At 41.4% G+C, this 18,425-nt stretch overlaps 1 protein-coding gene across 2 annotated transcripts in view; it reads right to left on the minus strand.

The window, feature by feature from the left end:
* The window catches only part of FAM135B (family with sequence similarity 135 member B), a 194,415-nt gene that overhangs the window by 133,796 nt on the left and 42,194 nt on the right, over nucleotides 1-18,425 (minus strand). The window lies entirely within an intron of this gene.

An 18,425-nucleotide genomic window follows, 5' to 3' on the forward strand; every position in this document is an offset into this window, starting at 1 on the left:
TTTACAGATTTGGGGCAGATTTTGAATTTTTAATTTACCTTTTCCTCCTTTCCTCCCCTCAAGATTACTTCTGGCAATCTGCAAGCTGTCTGGAAATTGCCTGTACCATCACAGATCTCTACAGATAGAGATCAGATTTCTTTAACACATTCAAAAGCATCATTTTAGTAGCTGTTTGATAGCAGCCAAGTACAAACTCTGAGGATGATCCATGGCAGGGCTGCTAATAATTCCTCTATCTGAGACATAGGTTAAAATACCTATGTGTACATAGAGCTCAGACTGCCAAGCAAAGAATTTCTCCATATGTACTAATCAGTAATTTCTATGGCACTCAAAGATTTGACTGCTTCTTCCAATGAACCAGGAATGAAGAGGACATTGATACATAAAGTCCTCAAATAAGCATTAGGCTGTAGCTTTCTGATAAGTCCCAGTGCTCACTCCTGATTAGTAATTTTCCAACTGCCTGGCTTATTACACTGATTATTTTAAACTATGTTTTCATTCTGTCTGTCCTCTCAAGTACTGCCATTTTTCTAAAAGTACTCATCCCAGAGTTAAAAGGTTGTTGATTTTTCATTAAAAAACTAACAGTGCAGATGTTGACTTTGGAATGACAAGAATGGGACATGAGATGAATGCAATATATGTAGCACACATCTATAACTATGAGAAAGAAAAGGACAATGCTCTGTTCCTGGCAGTGTTCAAGGTCAGGTTGGACAGGGCCTTCGGTAACATGGTCTCGTGTGAGGTGTCCCCTCCCATGGCAGGAGGTTGGAACCAGATGATCTTAAGGTCCTTTCCAACCCAAACCATTCTATGATTCTATGATAATTGCTAAGCTATCCATCTGGCTCTCTAATACACCTTCAAGGTACAGAACTCTACATTAGCCCATATTAGGTATGATTTAGGAGCAGAGAAGGAAACTTGAAACTTGACAAAGTGCAATTTTTTTTTCTTTCCTTATTTCAACGGGAATGAGACTAATGCTTCTTTCACCTTTCTGCACTGGTTTCTAAGGATCTGTATATTGTTTATAAGCATTGTGTATGACATATCCACCTGGCTATGTGTGTTATAGTTTCATCTCAGTGTGCAGTATCAAAGCAAAGCAGACTGAGTGTAGGAAGCCAAGAGAAAACCACACAATGTTACAAAGCAATACTCTGACAAGGTATTAGCCTCAAGGAGAGTGCTAAATGGAAGAATTGCCTCTGGATAAGTCTGCATGTTGTACTGAGACATTTTTCCCTAGACCAAAAGCTCAGGATCAAAGGAAACTCCATGCTTTTGAAGATACCAGTTTAAAGAAGAGAGGTGTGAGTGGATGACCATCCAGTTCAGACCAACACTAATACTGTCAAAGACAGAAAGCATAACATGAAAACAGGGTTAGCTAGGGTAAAAGAAAAAGTAAATGCATGGGAATACATGCAAAGGTATTCTCTGTATTTACATTTTCTTTTTCATGCTTTGTACCTTCTCAGAACAAATGTGAAAGAATTGTCCTAAAAAAAACCCAGCTGTTTCCGTAACTTATTTGCCTCACTGATCACCAGAATGAAGGAGTAAATAAGTAGTACACCAGGTTGGAATTCTGTCCACCCCACCAGCACAGCATAGGATCAGAGAACACAAATACTATGTCAGATGGCTATATAGACTGAGCCCTCAGGAGCAGAGCACTGTAGGGAACACATGACAAGTACTAAAAGGAGGCTCTGGAGCACCTTATCATCATGGCACTTATCAAGGTTCAAAGAAAACCTGCTCAGAGACATGGACATCATTCTTCAATGAAAGAAGCTCTGAAATTTGGTAAAACAGCTACAGGCACCACTGGAACAAGAAAACACAAGTCCTTAAAATGATGCACCAAGGTACGAGATGTCTGCTTAAAGGAACTTGATCATAGCCCTTCAAAATCCAAGGTTTGTGAAAGACATCTGACCACCCCTTACTCACTGATCACTATGCAGGACAACCTTGGTTTATAAATAGAGGAATAGTCTGTGTGAAGAATACTTAAGTGAAGGATGCCATTACATTAACATTGTAAACACGATAGGGGATGTTGCCAGCACTGAAATATCATCATTTATCTAGTGAGAAGTTTGTTAAAGAAAAACACAGAGGTAATTCTTGGGAAGGCTTTAGTACACTGTTGTGGTTTGAACCCAGCCAAACAGCTCATTCACTCACTCCCCCCCCTTTTCCTCCCTCTTTCTTCCTCCCTCTCCCCCCCCCCCCCCCCCAGCTCCCGGAGGGATCAGCAAGAGAATCGAAGGAATGTAACTCCCACGGGTTGAGATAAGAGCAGTCCAGTAACTAAGGTATAACACAAACCACTACTGCTACCACCAATGATAATAATGATAAAGGAAATAACAAGGGAAGAGAATATGATACCACCTGCCCAAATGAGCCCGACCCAGAAGAACCTGTGCCTTTCCAGGTAATTCCCAGTTACCTCCCCGGGCATGACGTGCTGTGGTATGGAATACTTCTTTGGCCAGTTTGGGTCAGGTGTCCTGTCTCTGCTTCCTCCTGCCTTCCCCTCCTCCCTGGCAGAGCATGAGACTCACAAAGTCCTTGGTCAGAGTAAACATTACTGAGCAGCAACTAAAAACATCGGTGTTATCAGCGCTGTTCCCAGGCTGAAAGTCAAAACACAACACTGCACCAGCTACCAAGAAGGAGAAAAATTGACTGCTACTGCTAAACCCAGGACATACACAGGTGTGGTTTTTTTAGATGCCCATTTATAAGTCAAAATCTTTACATTTCCTAGAAGAGAACTGAAGACAACACAAGCTAATATCAATGTGAAGCTATTAAACTACTAAAAAAACATGGGAAGTGCTTTTGGCATATGCTTCTGTAAAAGCAGTCTCCATGATGTTTCTCATCACTCCAAAGCACTGGAATGTTTCATAAGGTGCTGCTAATGTCACCGTTTGTGCTCTGCTGTCCTACATGCACCAATGTTACAAGTCAGGTCACCACTTTGACAGTCTGTCCTTCCAACTAGAGCTGGTGTCCTAGCGAGACGCAGTTAATTTCAATTGTCATTTTACTTGCAGTAAGAAGATAATGACAGAAAATAAGAATCCTTTATACAAATAAAATTCCATGAAAATCTATATGTTTAAAGATTAGAGACTGTCTCACTTGCATTTTTAAGGGAAAGCTTCATTTTAATCCCCTTACCTCCATTGTTGACAGTGGTGGTGCCTTCTGTATTAGAGATTGTACAACATACGATACTGCCCATACTGCAAAAGCTTTATCCATCTTTATCCTCCATTGCTCTCTGCATCTTTTTTGATTCACAGTATTTGTGTGAATGACACTTTAGAGATACAGTCAACTGACTGAGCCCTCTGACAACAGGCTAGTAGTTGATTATGCACCACACACACAACTGTTAAATGCCTTGAAGTTAAAAACAAGTCTGTCAATTTTCTGCTGCAATCAGCATCAACCCAACCAAGGGGAGTAGAAGAAGGTGAGATGGGGACTGAACAGGGTGGAAATAAGGACAAGGCATTGCGTGCTCTGAAAGTCCCTGAACTTTCCAGCATTTGTTCAATCATATCTGAGAGAAAAATCAAGCAGACTTTTTTAGTGCTTTCACTATTCCTGTCCCTCTCTATCACAGGAGCCAGGAAAAAAAAGAAGAGAAAAGAGAAAAATACCAATGACAAAAGAACAAAACACCATGTGATAAAGGGCAGTGACTCATAAATCTAGAGACATTCATCTAAGAGAATAGAGCTGGAAAATGAAGCTCCTAGAAAAACAGCACATATCATCTTCAATATTGCACCACTGTCCTTACTGCTTTTAAAGCTTTTATTTCATTGTTAATTTCTTCAGAAACCAGCATTTGTTGTGAGCTGGCCTTAATTTATTTATTTATTTATTAAGAATTCCTTGATTAAGTGTGTTGAAGTCACAGTGAGATACCCTTATTCTCCTCTCTCTGCCTTAGCCTGCTGTAAAATTCTAAGTAAGGAAGAGCAGGAGAATGATAAACACACAGGAATATGCTCTGAGAATAAAGAATTAGAAGAAGCAGTCATTAAACCAAGTCTTTTTTTCTGTTTGTTTTTCTTTATTAATTAAATTGCTCCAATGTTCACCTTCATGCAGCTGAACTGGATCCCAGTTCTTACAGCAGTGACTGCATCTCAATAGCCATGTCTGAGCATACATTAATTGCTTGAGTCAAAGCAGCCACAATGTCAGTAAGTCCTTTCAGTACAACATTGTCATTAACCCTTCTCTGGCATACAGAACCTCTCACTTTTTTTCTACAGGCCCCAGGAAAATGGGAAACACGAGGTCTTCAACAAAACAATGATTTCAAAAGGTAAGAACTCATTTTGTTAAAATCAGTCAAGCCAGTAATTCTTGTCTAAGGTTTTGGGTGACGGCAAGGTACCTCCTTTACACTTTTAAAAGGAGGCAGTCTAAATACAATACTAAAGATATGAAGAAATGACAAGGCTTGTTTAGCAAAACTAGGTAGTTACAATATTTTACATTGTATCCTTTCTTTTTACAAATCACCAACAAAATAAGGCCTAGAACCTGGATATCTCGTAAATATTACATTTTTAGACTGTTCTAGGATAGAGATGGCATTTAATTTTAGTCAGAATACCTCTTATTTTCCTAAAATGGTTTTGTTTGTTTTCCCAGCATTGCTGAGGCATTTACATCATGCTCAGGTCCCACACTGTCCAATACATTCCTATTACCCCCCACCATTCCTTTGACATAATACACAAATATTATTCCTTTAGTTTATGGACCACCCTTGTGAAATGTCCGTGAAATGTCCATAAACATCCACAAATGTCAACCAAATGTCTGCTGAGTTCATTTAGTCTGTGACTTTGGGCTTCATATGTTATGGTGGTGACTGGACCGGAGAGGTGATGTGATTGCATGGAGTTATAAGGCAGCAAAGCCAGCTCAGATCGAGTCACTGTTGCACTTGCACTGCCTGCAAAGCTTGTCTTCCATTGCCTCAGGTGGTTCCTGCTATAGTAATTCCTACAACATACAATTCAAATCATGGGTTACAGCAATTTATTTACTTCCATTTAGTTACCTCCATTACAAATTCCATCCCTGGTTTCTTTGGGCCAGCTGTCCTGGGTTTAGCAGTAGCAGTCATTTTTCTCCTTCTTAGTAGCTGGTGCAGTGCTGTGTTTTTTACTTTTAGCCTGGGAGCAGCGCTGATAATCCTGACATTTTTAGTTGTTGCTCAGTAATGTTTACTCTGACCAAGGACTTTGTGAGTCTCATGCTCTGCCAGGGAGGAGGGGAAGGCAGGAGGAAGCAGAGACAGGACACCTGACCCAAACTAACCAAAGAGGTATTCCATACCACAGCACACCATGCCCAGTATATAAACTGGGGGCAGTGTTTAGAAGGGCTAGATCATTGCTTGTGTCAGGCTGGGTATCGGTCTGCTGGTGGTGAGTGGTTGTATTCTCTTCCCTTGTTATTTCCCTTATTGTTATTACTGGTGGCAGCAGCAGTGGTTTGTGTTATACCTTAGTTTACTGGACTGCTCTTATCTCAACCCGTGGGAGTTACATTCTTTCAATTCTCCTCCCCATCCCTCTGGGAGCGGGAGAGAAACGAGGGGTGTGGGAATGAGTGAGCAGCTGTGTGGTTCTGGGTTGCTGGCTGGACTTAAACCACAAAAGCCAGGTTATACGGTTTAACATTTCAATGAACTCCTCTTCTTGGTCTTAGCCTGGCTAGTATCAAGGGATCCCTCATACAGCAATTCCCATAATTTGCAACTCAAATCATGGATCATCTTCATCCAGTTTGGCAGCATTCAGCAGCGGTGTGACTTTGTTCAGGCCTTGATATTCCACTGTTAGCCTCCACTGTCCATTAGACTTTTGCACTGTCCATATGAACGAGTATTACTGATCACTCCTTGGGTCTCTGGTAGCCTTTCCCTTGATCAGAAAAAGGCTAACTCTTAACTGCTGAGGCCCTGGTTGGAGCACATGAAGAAGACCTCCACTTCTTGGCTTGCTCGAACATTTACTGGGTCAGCCTGTTCACAGCAGAGACACAGGCACACATGGAGGGAGTGAGATTATCTTTGTATTCTTGGAGCTGTCTGTCCAGTTCATCTGTAATTGGTGCCTCCACATCTCTCCAGTGTGACATCAGTGCATTTCATACAAAATTCTACCACACAGACCGCATGCACCAGATTTCATGTGGGTCTTTGAATGCTAGGTCATTATAGATCACCTCCAACGCAACTAATTTCCTCAGATACTGAGCACGTTCCTCAGTGCTAGCCCAGCTGCTTTGGGATTTTCAAATTCTTCCTTGAAGGGATACTCGTCCTTCACACTTGACAGGAGTCATTGACAAAGACTGAGGACTCCTACCTGCTTTCCAGTTCCTTTGTCAATGGTTTTACCCTCAGCAAGGGATCCCAGCTGTCAGGCTTCCTTACCATCTAATTCCTGGAAATGCCCAAGGCCAGTCTGAACAGGGTTTTGAGCAACCTTGTCTACTGGAAGGTGTCCCTTCCTGTGGCAGAGGGGTTCGAAATGGATGAACTTTAAGGTCCCTTCCAACATGAACTGTTCTATGATTCTATGACGATATGGTTTGATGATCTTAAAGGTGTTTTCCAGCCTAAATGATTCTATGATTCTATGATTTAGAACTCCACCAGAAGTCTTGTTAGTTTGTTTCCTAAACACACATACAAAATCCACTTTCAGATCTTTCAGTGAACTTTTAGGTCACTGTTTCTGTGATTTATCTCTTTGTTTTAATATGTATTACCATTTCAAGCTTCAGTCTCAAGTTTTCTTCAGAAATCATGTTATCCTTAGCCATGAGAAACCTTCTAATACTCCTTTTAGCCATGGAAGTATAAGGGATTATTTTGTAAGATCTCCAATCTTTACAACCACCTAACATTGCCCAGTACAGTTTACAGAATGATAATATCACAGCACAAGATAGCAATAATCCCTTTCATCCCTTTAGCTAAGGTTTTTAGGTTTCCAGTCTGCTATAATCCTTCACATTTTTTCTTCAATATACAAGCCAAAGCAAAGGCTTGTGACACAGGTAAAATCAAATGCTTGGCATGTAGTTTCATTCAATCATATCTATTTAACTTGGTTTTCCATTGCATAAGCATTCAGCATAGTTCAAAATGTTAAAGGTTAATTTATTATTTTCTCCTCTAAAGAGCTAACTCAGTTTGGATACAAGCCCTGAAAATAATCTTCTAACATTAAAAAAAGGAGAGAAAGTTTGCTGTTCAATGTTCTCAGGAAAATCAGTGCGCTCAAGTTTGTCAGATGCATTAGGCGTATGTTCATTAAAAGTGCAACACCATGAATCACTTTTCTCAAGATTTGCTGATTGTTACCACCAAACCTGATGAGTTAGAGATGTAGAAGGCAAATAACAAATGATCCTTTAAAGAATTACTCAGAACCCAAAGAGTATTCAGAGTAGAGCAAATAAAGGAGCAGTTTTGTTTTATGTAACTTTTTTTTACACTTATGTACTCCACTGCTCTTTTTCTATTTCAAGCACAACTGGAATTCACAAAGTACCAGTGAAACACTAGGGGTAGGTACACATTTAACCTCCAGCAGCAGAATTAGCCTTATGAGTAAAATCACTTGCACCTCACAGTTGAAACCTTCACTCTAGGTCTATAACTTCAAATATACAGTCCACATAGTCATGGGTGAAAACAGAGTGTACCAAATGAATCCAAAGAAAGTAGCTTGTGAAAACAAGTCAACAATTTACTTAAATCTGTCTCACATTCTGTTTGTAGAACCAATTCATGATGGAAAATTTTCACAGGTCACCAGATTCAAGAAGGCTGAGAATCAATGGTCTAGATCATATCCTTCATAAACTGGTCATTTCAAGGGTATTTAGCTGGAGGAATAAATCTACTAGGGAAAAAACAAAACAGAGCCAAAACCAAACAGGTTGTGCCAGAGGATTTGTAGGGCAGAACTGAATGAGAGCCAGAATAATTTCAGGTGCCAGTAGGCTGCTCTTAAGAGATATAAAGCCTTTGAGCTATTAGGCAGGATTAAATGTGAACACAGCTGTGCAAATTTAGGTCAGGTCACTCAGAAAAAAAGAATGAAGAGCAACCTCATTTTGTCCTCTGTTTGCATGTGCCTGTCAGGACACCAGTTCTGAGTTCAGCTCAGCACAAATCACTATCTGCTTACACCAGTTAATAATAACCTGCTGCTGGTATTGTGCACAAAATGAAGCAGCAGGGAAAATTCAGACAGAAGAGGAGGGAGTGAAAAACAGAAGGAAAAAGAAGGAGATAACACAGACTTTCACCTGGACTAATTTCCCACTGCTATATAATCCTCTCTTCTTCACACCTTCCCTACCTTTTCCTTTCCCAACTTGTATTTCTTCTTTACAGCCTTCAATAGAGAATGAGGTTTTAAAATTTCATGCACAACTGAGAGCTAAAACTCCAGACTCCTAAGAACATCATCCTCTTCAATCTTCAGCAGTGTTTTGTTCCCACTGTTCATCTGAACCTTTTCTTCTGATATTCCCATTGTCAGCCTTAGAAACACAAAGCGCATCAAAAAGCAGCAAGTTATTTGAAACCTATTTAGAACACTCAGACAGAATAAGCCATTGTTATCACGTTTGACTGTGATCCCCTCACGAATAAGCACTATATTCTTCTCAGTCTGTTTTTCTGGTTTGGGGGGTTTTTTTGTTGGTTTCATACAGGAAATTAGAGCTCTTTAGACACAGACTTTTTTTTTTTTTCTTTTTTCTTTTTTTTTTTTTTTTTCCCCTGTACTTATAAAAGAGCCTTTTGTGAGTCAGGTATGAACTTAAGTTCTACTTCATACCCGACTGATCTCCAAATTCCATGGTCATAGGTCTATACTAAGTCCCTGGAAGTATATCAGGATGTTCAACTTCATTCAAATATTTAGCAGCAGCTAAAGGTCAATTCTACCTGTCTTCTGAATAGGCCACATCTGGATGTGACAGCAAGTTGATCAAGAACCTCCTTGGAAATATTCCAGCATCAGGTTCTCTAGGGCTGGAAAGGAGATTAAGAAGATGGATGAGATGCATCCTCTTGTAAAAGATATGTGGCTGCTTGATGGATAAGTAAAGCAGCTATCTGGTTTTGGGCACAAATGGTCATGTCAATAGAGACATCACAAAAGATTCAAAGTAGATAACAGAGAGACTTGAGCATCACCATAATGCCATTAACTAGTGACAGCTAATGAACTAGTAACAGTTACGACAGTGAAAGGTGAATGGCTTTGGGCACTGTTCTGACTGTATTTCCATTTCTGGTCATGAAAAATTTCATGGCACTCTTCTGTAAAATCAACTGTCCTTGTCAGATTTTAAATGCTTCTATTGCATTTTGCCTGATCAAAATCACTACAGAGTTTCACTTGGACAAGGTATATTCTCCTTTCGATGTTCTGAGAATATCCTAAGTAAGCACATACTTTACATTAATCCCACTGATTTTCCTTGTTTGTGAAACATTTGAAGCATAGTCATTTGCCCATGAGATTAATCTCACTAAATAGAAATACCTTCATATGTATGAGGTGTTTAGTCATGCTATAGTCAATAGAGATCTAGCAAATACACTCAGAAAGGTTCATGTGACTACTGGTACGTACTGTGCTCACTACCAAGGGAGCTAAAGGTAACTTGCTCAGATGTAGACATGTAAGCTAAGTCCACATCTAGTTAGATTAATGTAACTGATAGCAAAATGGCGCATATAATCAGGATTTTTAATGTCTCTGCAGAATCACACATATAGAGGGTGAGAGAGACAGAATATGTGTGTCTCTATAGATACTATTGCCTTATATGTGTTTTTAAAAGATAAAGGAAAAAACCCAGCAATTCCTCAAAACTTAATGATACAACATTTTGCTTTTATTTCCCCTAAACCATTTTGCCTTGTATAACACGTATGAAGACATCTAGCTGGAATCAACAGTGGGAGTATCACTGGATTGCAAGGTGTTAAGCTCTTGCAAGATGGAAAATGCCAAAGATAAGGTTGACCATGGAATCTCCATTATCTCCTTACCTAATGCACATCCATTATGTTATTATCAGACAAAGATCTACAGAAACACTGCTGCCTTTTTTCAGTGTTCAAGACAGACAAGATCTGGGAATGAGAATGAACTCTTTAGAAGAGTCTCTTTCCTGGTTTTGGATTTCAGATGTGTTCTAAGGAAGATAAGGGATCCCGGGAAACAAAAGCAGACAGCTGGTTCAAGAAGATATGTGCATATTTAGCAAGTCAAGTTCTCTGATGTCTTGATCACCTGATCCAGTTAAAGACTCTTAACACAGCCATTTTCATTTAATAGAATTCTCTGAAATTGCTAACAAAGCAGCCACTGTCAGCAGCTGCGTTAAGATTTCACGTGGAATCATTGAAGCTACTTGATGCTCATAAGGAGCTGTTGAATTGTATGTTTGCAGTGCTGGACCAAACAAGACTCACACACTGAGCGAGACAAGAGCTAAGAGCACTGAAAGCTTAACAAGCAGTTGTGGGTTTGATTATTATCACCAAAAACACTCACAGGCTGGGACAGTGCAGGAAGAAGATAAGGATGCTGGTGAGAGAACTTGACAGAGAGAGACAGTCAGAGTATCATCGGCAGAACTAGGGTCTCGATACTGCAGGATGAGGGAATATTTGCAATACTGAAATGATGTCTTACTCTCAGACTCACAAAAAAATACAACAACCAAATAATTATTTTTTTTTTTAATAGCCTTCCTCAGCTGTAAAATATTTAACATATTTCATACAAATGTCAAAGAAAATGTTTATCCCAAAGGGCATTGACTACTATAGAAAGCAAAAAAACCTGTAGACCATTTTGCATTATAATGGGTCTTTGGATAGACAGTAACTATTAAACTGGAATGCAATAACAGGAACAGATGCTGGTTTAGAGCAGTAGGATTTAAGTGATGGCAATGAAATATGCAGAGCCATAATCAGAATGTTGACGTATTTTAAGTGCTTGGGGCCATGTTGATATAAATAATTGCATCACTTTTTTGCTGTAGAGCAAGGACTAAATTGGGTAGTTTACAAACAGAGGAAAAGGCTGACTTATTTGTCATGGAATTGCTTGATCTGTGATAAAAAAAGAAAGGGCCAGTGAACCATTGTTGGACATGAAGCCAACACAACAAGGGTTGAGGTACAGCTGCAGAGTAAAAAAGAGGCTTGTAGAGTCTATCAAAACAACAAGAAAAACATGCCATTCTCAAATTCAGGCCCAGGTCCTGGCAAACTTCACCAGAAGGATGGCTTTGCACAGCTAGCAAGTTTTCCTCACAAAAGGACAGTATTTTTTCCTGGAGGCCTTGGTTCCTATTCCAGTCTCAGGTCATCTGTCCATCAAGCTTTGCTTGACAAACCTGTCATGTTGGTCTTGGTCCTCTCATGGACCCAGTGACTCTTCTCAAATGAGTAATAGCTTGCTGGATGGATGATGAGCTCTTGAGGTTCGTTTGGATGGGAAGATGGATTTCCTTTTGAAGAGCTGGGGGCACTGGCAATAACATATGACAAATGACTTATTTTCCAAAGCATCTAAGTGTTTGAGTTGGCGCTGTCCTTAACCCACTTACTGAGTTGCAAAGTAAATTGTGCCTGAAAAGTAAGGATATATGTTAACAAGATAAAGATATCCAACCTGAGGCTATTTCCCTAAAATCCTCTTTCTTGTGCCTAAATACCTCCAGCCATGCAAGCTTGAGCAATGCAGACAGATTTCTAGTAAGGCTGAGGCAACCACTGTGCCACATCACCTCCATGTCCCTTCAAGTTCTGCTTTCCTAGCAATGATTAAGTGTAAGCAGACTCAGTGTCTATGGAATGCTGGAGATGTACCAGCAGTAAACTGCACATTTCTGATGCAGATAACACTCTGGTAGCTGCAGCACAGAATGCACAGTAGAAAAACACTCTCTTTCTCCAGTTGTTTTGCAGCCTGTAATGAACTACATACAGCCATAATTTACACTGACACCAGGGCCCAAACAGGCTGGTTTAAGACAAGCAGGGTACCCATACCCTGAAGTTATAGAAACCACTATTTAGACACAGCCCTCAGTTTGCAAGGTCTAAGCAGATGGCAGGAGAATTAGCTTCTTGCCAAAATCAGGCAGAACTGTGTTGCTATCAGCTGTACACCATGCAGAGAATTGCATGCTGAGGCGTGGGCAACTGAGAAACTTTCCCCTTTCAAATGGGGCTTCTGAGGCCGTGCTGCTTTCCAATGGAATTAAACTGCATTCATTGCTAAGCTGTTATTCTGTCATTTTTAGCACAGACCAAGCCCTGAAATTATCTGAGCAGTATTAGCCTTCATGGTCTTAAGTGGGGTTGATATGAAGCAACAGAAGGAATTCAGTTTTGGATCTAAAAGGTCATGGGAGCCTCTTGTGGGAACTGATTATCTTATAATTAGTGGAAAGGCCCATTATGTACAAACTTCCCTCTTCCATGAGTTACTGAGTGCCTTATAGGCAAAGAGTTGAAAGCTTCTTCAGTATTTTCTTGGTCTAGGTAAGTATCTAAGCTCTCTCCTAACTCCTTTTTCATAGACAAGTCTATGGACAGGACAATCCTGTCAGTAGATGACAGTAACAAAGCTGGAAGCTGGAAGCAGCAGAGTTTTAACCTTGTGATCACTCCAAAAGCTGAGGCAGAGAGGAATGACATCAAAGAATATGTAATCTTTTAATTACAACATCAACAGTGTTTTAAACTATAAAAATGAAGGGCAGCAGTTCCAGTAACAGTCACTGGAGAATAAAGGCAATGCAAAAATATACATAGCAAACCCATATTTGTTCCTTTTCGCTCAGTATCCTATCTCTAGCAAGTGACAGAAGAAAGTTAGGGAAAGAATGTAGTTGGTAGAAGAAATTTCACATGGTCCCTCATGTAAGAAACCACATTTGATGCTAAAATCTGGTGATTTTATGAAGGCAAAGATTTTAGGAAACATGGGAACTCTTCCCAAGACAAAATATAGCAGATTTGGAAATCATGGAAGAATTTTCCCACTAATGGCTTTCCCACCTAAAATCATGCTTTGTCATTTCAGTAAGGACAGAAAGTTCACTACCACTCTTTTCAATGTCTTTAGAACATTAGTAATTTATCCAGAAACAATACACTGTATGAAGATGCTACTTGGTGTCAGAAAAAAAGTGTCAGAAAAAAAACCCTAGATTAAAAGGTGTAATGAAAATGAAATTATAATGTTTCCTGCTACACCTTTTCATACTGTTTGGGATAATCTCAGAAAAAAGAAGTGATGTATCCAGCACCGTGTATTCCCTGTGACCAATTTGCAGCCAGCAAAGGTGTCATTTTGATTATGTTACTCCCATTTTACCAATATAATGCAATTTCAGGAACATGAATATCTTGATGAAAATATATATCACACACATACCTTGTACAGCATTTCAATTGCACAATCACACACCAGGCTACTGAGATAAAAACCAGACCAAAACACCTTTGGGTACTCCAGGCCAAGAATTCAGTAAGAAAAATAATCTGGTCAGAAGCAGAGAAGTTGTCTATGAGCAGAGGAAATTTCATCACTCAAGTAGAAACTGGGACAGCGTTTTGGATTAAACACTTCTTACTCAGAACAGGAATCTTTAGCAAACAAGAATGAGATACAGATGCATTTCCTAAGTCACTAAATTTTCTATAGAGAATCATTCTCCAAATTATGACCCAGCTAAATTTTTGAGCTCCTTGTATTTATATACCTCACAGGGAACATTCAAGATCTCTTAAGAATGAAGACTCCACTTAGGAGAAGCTTCTAGAGCAAGATCTGACATGACTGTCAGGCATGGATCAAGCACCTATGTTAAAACAAGCAGGGGGCTGCTCCTCATTCTCTAAACAAGAAAGTGAGATGTGTGTGAAATTGAAGTCAAGAGAATGCAGTTAAACATAAAGCTATAAGCAAAAATAGGTACATCAACATCTAAGCAAAAGTTCCCATCGTGTGAATACCCTGTTCAGTGCAGGAATATTTAGTACAAATGTGCTCTGTTCCTGGGGGTTTTCAAAGCCTAAGTCTAGGTAACAGATTAATAATTCCTGGTGTCCCACAGTCAAATGCTTAACCCCCACTGATTTTCATTTTTGTATTATAAATCCAATCAATATGTAGAACATTAGGAAAACTTCACTCAGTACTATATCCAGCTTAACAAAACATGAACAAACCTCAGCAAATTGCTTTTATTTCTTATGACCTCATTTTACCTCTGTTGTAGAGGTTCTAACTGATTTAAAAATTATGAACAGCTTTTGTCAGAAGCATGAATTTATTTCCAGAGCTTATAATAGAAGTGATGATGGGCCTGCAAGGCTGAAACTAGCTTCACGTTTGCATCTCATGCTGAGTTTTAGACACTAGCTTGTTGCGCCAGCCAACATTTCAAATTTGATCTGAAAAATAAGATACAATGAACAGAGGGCCTCCAGGGTCTTTTTATTGCCTTCTTGGAAGCAATGGCATCTTTGCTTCTCATTTTTACTCCTCTGAATGTTTATATCTACATAAGATACTTTGGGAAACGGGCAACTTTGGACATCTTGCAGAGTCAAATGCATAACCAGAATGTCAAACCGCTACTATTTTCACCCATGACACTAGACACAAAATCACTGACACTCTATTTTCAGTAGTAATTAGACACCTAGGGAGAAATTCCAATGCCTAAACATAGAGATTTAGTGTCATTTTATACCCCCTACAGTATAAAAAAAGACATCTATTCACAACTGTCAGTTTACTCACGATGTAGGGGAGTTCTGTTTCCTTTTGAAGCATCAGCTAAATATCAGATGAGGCATCCCAAAACCTCTCAAATAGCACTGCACACTTATGGTTAGGCAACTGAATCTTTCCTCTAAAGCCTACAAACAAATAAAGCTTGAAAAGTGATTGAACTTAGGCTGAAACGGTCACCCAGCTGAACTAATTCAACCTCTTGTGACTGCATGTCTTTTGGCAGCGAGGGAAGCTTTAACACTTGCATCTCTACATACTATGTGTGCATTAACAGCTAAATGTAGGTGTCTCAATGCTGGAATGCATCCAGCTCTCAAACTGAAATTCATCTCACCTACTTGAGGTATATACATTGTCTATCTCTACATATGGGTTGTGTCTAGCAAAGAGAAAAATAGGCACCTTTAGAAAGAGGTCCTGACCCATTTTTCTACATTCATTTTACACTGAAGTGAGTCACTCCCTTTCTCTCCCACCGACTGGAGGTGCTTATCTTTGATGCAGACTTCTTAAAGACAGATGAGAAATCCCACTTCTGGAAAAGCAGGTACTGATAAAGAACCGGATACCTGCCTCTCAGAAAAACCACTAAACATCCATACATGTCTTTAGACACCTAAGATGCATTTGAAACTCTAAATTTTAAATTACTAGATTTAACTGCTCTCCAAAAAACAACTCAAAACAATCCCTTAAAGGAAACAGGATTTTCAATTGTATAGTTATCTGCTAAAAAAACTGTTGTTAGGCATCTAAATGCAACTTTGACCTACAGACTGCACACCTCTAACAGAAACATAAATCACAAGATTTAAAAATGGATACAAAATTTTCATGTAGGTACTTTGTGTATGAACATCAGAATAATCATTCTCAGCAATTTTAAATGCTTGTCGTGGTTTAACCCACAGCCAGACAGCTTGTTACCCACTCCCCCCCTTCTTGCGCTCCCCCTACTCCTGGGGGAACGGAGAGGAGAATCAAAAAGAAATGCAACTCCCACAGGTTGAGATAAGAACAGTTTAGTAACTAAGGTATAACACAAATCACTGCTGCTACCACCAATAATAGTAATGATAAAGGAAATAACAAGGGAAGAGAATACAACACCCCATCACCAGGTGACCGATAACTTGCCCCCCCCAGCCCGATCAAGCACCAACCCATACCTCCTCCAACCCTGCAGTCCACCCCATCTCCCTTCCGGCTCACTCCCAGTTACATCCAGGGCATGACGTGCTGTGGTATGGAATACCTCTTTGGTCAGTTTGGGTCAGGTGTCCTGTCTCTGCTTCCTCCCGGCTCCCCTCCTCCCTGGCAGAGCATGAGGCCCACAAAGTCCTTGGCCAAACCAAAACATCATTGTTTTTCAGCTCTGTTCCCAGCTGAAAGTCAAAACACAGCCCTGCACCAGCTACCAAGAAAGAGAAAAATGACTGCTACTGCTAAACCCAGGACATTATCCACCCCTTATTCCATACCATTCACGTCATGCTCAGATCCCACATTTTCAATATACCATCACTCTTATCTAAGTGCACTCTCATCGTAGTGCATGGGTCAGTCCCTATAAAGCTGTTGAGTCCATCTGGTCCATGATGTCAGGCTCCATCTCTTGTAACAGTCTTTCAGAACAGGAGAGGCTATGTACAGTGTTCACACTCATGAATAACCTGGGCAGTAGTGTCCATTGTTAGGTCCACCCCTTGATCATGAGTCCATCTCTGTGTTGCATCTCTGCTCTGTTGGCCTTAAGGCTCATGGGCCCACCAGGTTCAAAATAATTCATTGTCCTTCCATCTCCAATGTTTCCAAAGCACTGGAGGTGCCCAGTGGACTAGATACTTGCCCATACTGTCCCTCACACCCTGCCACTCATGGCTGTCCAGCCTTGGGGAAAACCTCTTGGTCCTCCCATATTGTTGTCTAACCCCAGACAAGACCCAAACCCGACTCTGCTTAAATTTTGGGATCAGACACAATGGTGGTGGGTAAAACACACTCTGCATGTGTGCCAACATAGTGAACACCATCACAATCAGCAGGCAGGTCCCAAGGATACCCAAAGGCCATTCAAAACCTTCAGAACTCTCATACAATGCTGCTGTACTTGTCACTGGGGCTGGTGCAGCTGCTGTGCTTGCCGGCTCTCCCACCACCAGCTTCTCTTTTCCTGAGTCCAGTCTTCCTCCTCTGCCTTGCTGGGAAATGCTGCGGGGTCTCCTGCGTCCTCCTGGGGCTCGGCGGGCGGCTTCCGGGGAATGCTCTCGGCCGTCGCGGGGCTGGGCTCGGCCGCGGGGCTCGGCTCCTCTGCGGGGCTCGGCTCCTCCGCCGCCTTCTCCCGCTGCTCGGCAGCCGCCTCCTCCCGCTCCTCGACCGCCCCGACCTCCTCCACCGGCAGCCGTCCCCCCGCGGCCTCCGGTCCCGCTCCTGCTTGGTCCCCGGGGCCGCTCTCCCGGGCCGCTTCAGCAGCCGCCGGCTCCCGGGGCCGCCCCCCCTCGGCTTCCCAGAGCCTCACGCAGACGGAGGCAAGGGCGAGGGCCAGGACGGTGAGGAGCAGCCGGACGGCCAGGGACCAGTCCACGGCCACGTCCGTCCCGTCCTGCTGCTGGAGCCCGCCCGTATTACAAGTCATTGCCATAAAGTACAGTGAGACAGGAACCTTAGCCCGAGCCCCACACTTGATAAACACTAACACAGCAAATACCGGCTCTAAGTAAGTTACAACATTCTGAAGCTGTGAGATCAAGAGGAACAACTCTGAGAGCCAATAAATCAGCATTGTGACGAGTGACTATTAATCCGGTCAGATCTGTCGTTATCTCAACCCCTTGTGCCCCACGTTGGGCGCCAAAAAGAACTGTCGTGGTTTAACCCACAGCCAGACAGCTTGTTACCCACTCCCCCCCTTCTTGCCCTCCCCCTACTCCTGGGGGAACGGAGAGGAGAATCAAAAAGAAATGCAACTCCCACGGGTTGAGATAAGAACAGTTTAGTAACTAAGGTATAACACAAATCACTACTGCTACCACCAATAATAGTAATGATAAAGGAAATAACAAGGGAAGAGAATACAACACCCCATCACCAGGTGATCGATAACTTGCCCCCCCCAGCCCGATCAAGCACCAACCCATACCTCCTCCAACCCTGCAGTCCACCTGCCCTTCCGCGTAACTCCCAGTTACATCCTGGGCATGACGTGCTGTGGTATGGAATACCTCTTTGGTCAGTTTGGGTCAGGTGTCCTGTCTCTGCTTCCTCCCGGCTCCCCTCCTCCCTGGCAGAGCATGAGGCCCACAAAGTCCTTGGCCAAACCAAAACATCATTGTTTTTCAGCTCTGTTCCCAGCTGAAAGTCAAAACACAGCCCTGCACCAGCTACCAAGAAAGAGAAAAATGACTGCTACTGCTAAACCCAGGACAATGCTCCATGGAATGGAATGGTAAGATTAAATAATAACAAAAAAGATTCTAAATA

Source organism: Neopsephotus bourkii, unplaced genomic scaffold (genome assembly GCF_033783945.1).
Source record: "Neopsephotus bourkii isolate Nb327-2 ecotype Australia unplaced genomic scaffold, CSIRO-AGI_Nbou_v1 NB_1637, whole genome shotgun sequence".
NCBI lineage: Eukaryota > Metazoa > Chordata > Aves > Psittaciformes > Psittacidae > Neopsephotus > Neopsephotus bourkii.